Below are 8,484 nucleotides of genomic sequence, written 5' to 3' on the forward strand. Positions count from 1 at the left end.
CAGATCAAAACTGTAGGAGGAGTAGCATTTTGAAAAATTGTTTACAGACAGACAGACAGACAGACGGACGGACGCCGGACGCATTACTATCGCATAAGCTCTTCTGGTCTCTGACCAGTAGAGCTAAAAATAAGGATTAAACTGAAAACACAGATTATTATGTTTAATCTGATTATGCGTTTCTCTTTTTGTTGAGTATATATGATGAAGAAACGTGCCTCTTCCAAAATGATTAATTTCAGTGCCCTGGCTCAGGGGTATGGGGGGCAAGGGTACTTCCCCTGCGAGGTGAAATTCATGATTTCAGGAACTTTTATGAATTGTTCATGAACATTCATGATGTGTTCATGACTGGTTCATGACTGGTTCATAAAGATGGTTCATGAACTTTATTCATGAATATATTCATAAAATGTAGTTCATGAACAAATGATGAATATATATGAATATTGGTTATTTTCATTTTAAAGACAGAAAAAATGTAGAGTTCAAGGTATTATGAATGTTCATGAATTTTCATGAAGACTAAAATAATTGACAAAAATGATTGACAGAAAACCCTCAATACTCTCATAATGCAACTTTTGCATGCAGATGCAATTGTTGAACAAGCCCCTGGTATAATATATGTTTAATAATAATTCTTTCACCACCTGAAAAAATAAATCATGAAATCTCTAAACATTTAGTGTTTTTATTTGATTTTAATTAAACAAACACTGCATCACAATTGACAGCATTTTTTTTTCAAATTCATTACTTGTGTTTCTTCATAATTTAAATTAAACAGTTATATTCATCATAATGTGCTTTAATTAATGTCGTTTTTCATCACACAACTTTGTTCGACCGAATTTTCTCTAACATCAAACTTTAAACAAGTTGTTGGAAAATGAAACATTCTGGAAAATGAACTTTGTGAGCTTTGTAAAAAAACGTTTTATATATTTATTAACGACTTAAAAATGATATCACTTGTCTGTACTGTACCGTATTATTCCTGGATCGAAACGCTACATACATTTCAATTTTGGTGCAGTTAAAATGTCAAAAGTTTCCCTTGCTTCGTGTGTAAATGATAGAGCACAGACTGCATGGTTGTAAAGTATCTATGATTCACATTCGTATTTTGTAGTTTTAATTCGCCTATGCGTCTTCACAGCTCAGAATATTCTGTCTGAGGGCGAGAGATTGTTATTATCATGTCATAGGGGGCCGCCATACTTGCTATACGAAACTAAAAGTCAATACATGTATAATTTATGACCTAAAAAAATCGAATTCTTCATTGATAAAACTTATTTTGATATAAAATATTGTATTTTCAGTGAAAAGTTATTCAGATAGTGTTTGTAATTTTTTTTTTAAACAGAAATCTTGGAAATTCGAAACTAAGGTATTTCTTAGCTCTACCGTACATTTTTGAATAGGCGCAAACTTGAAAACGCGCGAGACGTTGGAAGTGGGAATTTGTAGTGTGGAAGAATCAGTATTTGTGATCTATTATTTGCATAGTCACTGTGCCGTTTTCGAATTGCATAATTTTATTTCGATCGGGTTCAATATTCTGTTTATACTAATTATGGTAGCCATGCGGTTTGCCTGGCGTTTTGGCTGTGAAGTTTGGTGATGTTGGCCTCCCTAAGGAGTAAGTTTTATATTGTTTTACTTGAATTTATATCTAACTTGATCATCTGTATCTAACAGTATTATGCAATATATTTTATCATGTTTAAATTCTGCAACTACAATGTTTTGTAAAACCGCGCATTTCCAGCATGCGATAGGCATAGGCCTGTTCAGCTCACATGTTAAAGTTACGCATTTAATTTTGTATGATTTCTTATGATTTTGATATTTTGTAAAATTCTTATTATGCTTTTGTAATTTGTAGATTTTCACCCTCTCACAAGGTGTGTCCAATAAACAGTACAGTCACTGATCTTTGTCAACTTTTAAAGAAAATAACAGAATATGAAGAAGGAAGACTATATATAGGATCGATCTACTTCATAACTGGTGAGTGACAAAAAATGGAGACAATCACTGAGTCAGAAATCTGTCTGTAAATGTTACTGTCTATTTGTAAAATAACAACTAATTAAAGCACATTATAATAAATTAATATGTCTTTTTTGTAATGCAATTTTTGTCTAACTTTGCTTTGAGTTTGGATCCAACCATATAACATACATTAATTATAGACTGAGACTCAAAACATTCATAGGCCTGATTGATCTACAAAATGGTGGTCCAAGAAATTAGGCTTAAATTCCGAATGTTTTAATTTGGAAGTGTCTCTGATGCAAAAATAAATGAATCTAAAATGCAAGAAAATACAAAAAAAGTATTATGTTTTACAATCATGGGTACTTTCAGAAAATCTTTCTTTTTGAAAGAAAAAGAGAAGCAGTTCACAAATGTTGATGAGCAGAAGAGAAGAAACTCTGGCTGCACAAAAATCTGAGCTCTTGAAAAAGAAACAAAAAAAAGAAATGAAAATATGAATGATATTCAATCAAGGGATCCAAATGATGAAATTCTGGAAATTCCACGTGGAGAGACAATAAGGATTTTTGAATTGACCATCTCTGCTCGAACTGATTGAAAGCACTGAAAACTGTTTCCCTGGTGCTGAACAAACTTTTCTCCTAGACTGGAATTAAAAACTGTTCAATTTCTGGCATTAAAACACAATTTGAAACATGCTGAGGAAGGATCCCCCTCTCCTTTTAACCAAGTAAGGTTAAACATTCTGCAAAGAGTTACATTTGAATTGAATTTTTTTTATACTTTTACCAGGAATGAACTACATTACTCATTTACTATGGTTTAATGTGTCAGATTGTCTATTTTAATTTTTTTAACAAAGATTTTGTTGCCATGGTTGGAAAACAAACAACATTTCTGTAAAATCTTTCAAAATGCTCTATTATAAATCATCTACTGTTACTTTTTTAGCATGACTTCATGCATTTTCATGAATAAACATGAATAATAATATTTCATTTTTTGTTTACGAATAAGCAAGAATATTCATGAATGCTAATGGTTCATGAATTTTATTCATTCATGAACATTCCTGAAAAAATTCATCAAATTATTCATGAATAGTTCATGAAGATCCTATGAACTTATTATTGGACATTCTTGAAATGATGAATCTTCATGAATATGACTCTTCATGAATTATTCATGAAAAAAAATATTCATGAATGTTCATCAATTTTCTTTCATGAATAAAAATTCATGATTTGAAAATGTCCAATAATAAGTTCATAGGATCTTCATGAACATTTCATGAACATTTCATGAATTAAATTCATGAAAAATTCAAGGAAATTCATGAATTATTCATGATCGTCTCGCAGGGGTTAGTCTTAAGATAATTTAATACTTTGAAATCTGCTTTTTGGTTTTGATCAACCATTTATGAATAAAATTTTCAAAATTTTGAAATATGTGGCCTCAGGGCCGGTGGCTCTTGTGGGAAGGGATTATCAAAAGATGGTTGTTAACATGATACTCAGGTCACCTATAAGGCCCGTGGGCCTCTTGTTAATCAATGACCACAGCTTATTTCTTTTATATCACTTAAATCAAGTCTTGATTGAATAATTCACCAATGAAGTTTTATGAAATGAATAAGCGCTTGCTTGTTGTTAGTTTTATTATAAAATCCCAGTTGCTTAATTAGATCCGCCACCACTTTACTCTCTTCAGTGCTATTTTGACGCTGTTATTCGAAAATAACTATATTAATAAAAAAGATCCCATAAAATCAACACAAGCTATTTTCACCGAATATGCCAAAGATCCTAATTAAGTTAGATCCGAAATTTCTCAAGTGTCTGCTTGAATCACTTCCTCACTGATATCCCATGAAATTCACAATAATAAACAAATAAAATATGGCGTTATGTTAGAGGGTAGCCAAATAAATGGTCATGTCAGTCACGAACGGATTGAGCTGGTTCTCACCATTTTTACAAGCTGACAATTCGCCGGCGCTGTGGGAATCGTCTCGGGCACAGTCCACTGCATGCAACTATTAAATAATCAAAATAAGTGCTGAAAATGATCTTGATGCATTTAAAAATAAATATATATTATTACATTGTACAGCATACTCTGTAAATGACTAAAATTCCTGAATCGATCCCAAACGAGGAAATTCGGGTTGAAATCCATCTTTATGAGAGATGTTTAGAAGTGTTAAATTATTATAACAAAATTGAAATAGCGCTTGCTCAAACGATTTCACTGCAAGGCGTTTTATGTGTAGTGTCCTGACTAAGGAACAGTAGCAAAAGCAATTATTCATTCAAGGACAAATGTAAAAATATTTTGTACATTGTACCTACCGCAGTACCGGGTCGTAAAATGTCTTCATCTTCTGTCAAAACAGAAATTCCATCCATAGCTAGTCATGATTCTCCTTTTCGTGACACTCTCTTCCGAACTTTCCTTCTGTACAACATCAACTTGGCTGCGTGTAACCCACCAAAAATTTACATTTCGGCGCGGTGTGTTGTTTAAATTAATTGCTTTTTCGAGCCCGACGTAATTGTACTATTAGTCGACAGTTTTAGAGAAAAATCTGAGTTATATTCCATAGTTTTGAAAATCTACGTAAGAATTAAATAACTAGAAATGAATAAATAAACAAAGAAATAAAAAATAAAATAAATAAATATTTTTTTAAACGTTTCAACATAAGTTTACATAGCAACATTGGTTCAACAATGTCGGCCCAACATTACAAAGATGTCCATACTTCAACATTAAAAATATACTCTTCAAAAAAAGAAACGCATAGTAGGAACAATACCCTGAAAATTTGTGATAGTTTTCTCATACCTTTTATTTTCGTATGGATACAATGTATTCGAGTGAAATGAATGATTTTTTAATGCAGTTGTTAACTTTACAGCTATTCTACAAGTCTCACAGACTAAAAGACCTGATTTTGCAAAATTCCCCAAACAAATTTTATCTTAATTTTCATTTGTTGCTTTCTGATGCAATTCCTTCAGGTACAAAGGGGCTATCAAAAGCGGGGGTTCTCGATATTTTGAATCTGGTTTTATCAGAAAAATGACGCTTCCTAAAATTGCTGCATCTGAATGTTGCGTGGCACAAAAAGGAAAATGGACGACTGGAAGCAGGGGTACCGCAATCTACAATTGCAAGAGGTTTTAATGTTACACACAGACCATATCTAACCTATAAAACATAAACCATTAACATCGAACACCCAATGTTCGCAAAAAATATGGTAGACTACGTGTGACATCAGCAGCACAGCATCAATTTCGAGGATTACGCAAATTGCATGAATGTAATGCAAGGACGTCATCTAAAGCATTAGCTATCCCTGAACAGCACAGATCATCTAACAAGACCGTTTTCAGTTGACTACGAATTATTGCAAGAGGATTATTCATGTCATTGTTCCGACCCCACAACACCCCAAATATCGACCTCAAAGATCTCAGATGAATAGAGTATGACCACAGCGTTTATCTGATAGCCTCTTATAAGTTAAAGCATGCTAATGCTTTTTAATGAAGGTTAGATAGATAACTGCCTCCAGGACGTTAAAAAAGTTGGTGGTGGTAATGTAATGATATGGAAAATGGTATTATAAGAAAATAAGATTGATTTGGTTCGAATTCAATAAACTTTGATGGAAAAAGGTACTCTTACCATGTTATACCTACACATACCCATTCAATTATGAAGCATCCAAGAGCTGTATTGCAATCTCACAATACACAGCCACATATGGCTCGTTTGACACACCCATTCTTGCAAAGAAACAACAACCTGTTTCAGTCACAGTCATCTAAATCGCTAGATTTAATCCAAATTAAGCAGCATTGGGCAAAATGGATTGACATGATTTGCCAAAAACAATAGCATCCCCAGACTATGCAGCTGCTGACTAAAGTTCTACATTTGGAGTGGGAGAGTATTCCTATACAGTTTTTAATACACAAATTTGCTTCCATTAGATGCCGTATGTGGCTATCATTTGTGTCTGCGGGGGGCATACCAGAAATTGATCTTTTATGGTCTTAAACTGACTATAATTTTAAAATTGTTGAGTAATTATGGCATTTAGATAGTATTCCTGTTGCATACCACATTTCTGTTTTATCAATGCATCATTTTACGAAATAATCTTTATGTTCAATGTGTCACTAAAATTCTACGATGCGTTTCTTTTCTTAGAAGAGTATAACAATGTTCAGGCACGTAGCAACGGGGGGGGGGGGGGGGGGGCTGGGCCTATAGTGAAATCAAGGAAAAATAGCCAAAAAATTGGAAGTGAAAGGAAGTTGGCCTTGAAAAATGTTGGCCACCACCACCCCCATCCTTTTGCTTGTCAACTTTTTCAGGTAAGTAAAAAAAATTCTATGGTTGCCCCCCCCCCCCCACTTTTGAGAACGATGCTACGTGCCTGATGTTGGCCCGACGTTGGAACAATGTCAGTGCACCAACTGTTGTAATTACAATGTCGGACCGATGTTGGTACAATGTCAATGCAACAACTGTTGTAATTACAATGTCGGACCGATGTTGGAACAATGTCAATACACCGACTGTTATAATGACAATGTCGGACCGATGTTGGCCCAATATCGTTCTGCCAACCGCGATATGTAGCCGATCTACCAACCACATGCCAACATCGGCCCAACGTCAGCTTGCTATCTGGGTTAACTGTAATTATAAGAAGAGCCCTGTCTGCATTCCCTTGAACTGAAATTGTAATGATATTTTCAAACGTGTAAACGAAAACATTTTATCGTATTCTGTATATCAATGTAAAACAGACAAGAGGCCCACGGGCCTTATAGGTCACCTGAGTATCATGTAACAACTTTCCAGCGATTGTATTTGGTTCTTGTTTTAATCCAAAAGCCATGAAATTCACAAATTTTGAAGGAGGCACCATTGCTTATCAAAGGGCAGATTTCAAAGCATTAATTTATTTTTAGTCAAAGTACCCCCCTGGTACCCCTGACCCAGCGGCCCAGAAATTATCTATTTTGAAAGAGTCCCCTTTCTTCATTATAAGGCCAGCATTTTTTTTTGTTTAGGTTTAGTTATGAACATGAGAATAAAAAAGTCCCGAAGGAGAAGGAAATAAAAAAAAATTTTGATAAATCGATTATTAACATTTGTACATTCTTTTTCTTATGCTATTTTAATAAGCTCCTTACCACTGGACACACAATGCTTACAAATAGGAAAGTAGAACATTTAATTGCTTATTTCATCATCTGCCAGTTTGGGCCAGTTATATAAATTTTGTGATGTTGGTCAAAATATATTTTATATTTTAAAAAACAATTCTTTAAAAGTCTTTCAATATATCTTTATTTTTTTAATATGTGTTAAGTGAATGTATAGACATTGTTCTAAAATTTACTTGATGCCTAAAATTATAATTCCTATCATAAAACAGACAGGGAGTATTGGGGAGTGGGGTGAACATTTATTCAATTAAGTGTAAAATAATTTTTCTGGCTGATATAAATGATACTACATGCCTGTATATATTTGTATATTCTTGCCTTTTAATAGCTGAATTTTTTTTTATTTCTTCAGGTTATTGTTTATTTCTTCCTCAAATGGACTCAACTTCTCCCATAGTTTTATTCATTGCATCTGATGCATAAGCAACCCTTTTCTGAAGAATGATGCTTAGACTGAAAGCTATAACAGAGACCTAAACAATGTCACTGGCAATATGCAATAGCTACCACGGGCAGTTTAAAACCTGGGGGAGGAAAATAATTTACAGACAGATACTTTTGAAACGAATACATAATTATCTCACCAGCATGTCATTGTGCAACAACGTCGCCAGCATTTTATTTGTCCTTTGAACGGGTGAAACGTTTTGAATGGCACTCGTATCGATGAATTTTACACTAAACCAAGCTATCTTCTCAGATCTAGCTTTATTTACCCGCCGTTTCATCTTAAAACCGGAAGTGCGAGTTCGTAAATTTGAAATCTCGATCCCGACTCAAATTTGACATCGGAAAGAAAAAAATTGTTTTATTCAAAACCTTGAGCGGAGGGTTTGTAAAACTGAAAATAAAATAAATCCTGGCCTTAAATATGTAATTAGATCATTAGTATATTAACCAGGAGCAAAGGATAAGATGTTCAAAGAATTCATGCATTTCACTATATAATCATTAGAGCCCCACCCTAAAACAAGAACCCCTGACCCTGGAGCCATAAAATTCACAATTTTGGTAGAGGCACTCTTGCTCATCATAATTATGTACTTAGTTAGTTTATTTAATACCCAGGAGCAGAGAAGAAGATTTTCAAAGAATTCATGTATTTTCACTATATAATCAATAGAGCCCCGCCCTAACACCAGAATCCCTGACCCTGGGGCCATAAAATTCACAATTTTGGTAGAGGCACTCTTGCTCATCATAACTATGTACTTAG

The 8,484-nt window shown here is 33.9% G+C and overlaps 1 long non-coding RNA gene across 1 annotated transcript; it reads left to right on the forward strand.

Moving 5' to 3' along the window:
- The first annotated feature begins 305 nt into the window (after positions 1-305).
- LOC134249997 (uncharacterized) lies at positions 306-2,020 on the forward strand. The gene is made up of 2 exons (XR_009988411.1): positions 306-1,648; positions 1,914-2,020. It is a non-coding gene; the product is annotated as an uncharacterized LOC134249997 (long non-coding RNA).
- The last annotated feature ends 6,464 nt before the right edge of the window (positions 2,021-8,484 follow it).

Source organism: Saccostrea cucullata, unplaced genomic scaffold (genome assembly GCF_032062105.1).
Source record: "Saccostrea cucullata isolate Sc308-1 unplaced genomic scaffold, CSIRO_AGI_Scuc_v1 ctg505, whole genome shotgun sequence".
Lineage (NCBI taxonomy): Eukaryota > Metazoa > Mollusca > Bivalvia > Ostreida > Ostreidae > Saccostrea > Saccostrea cuccullata.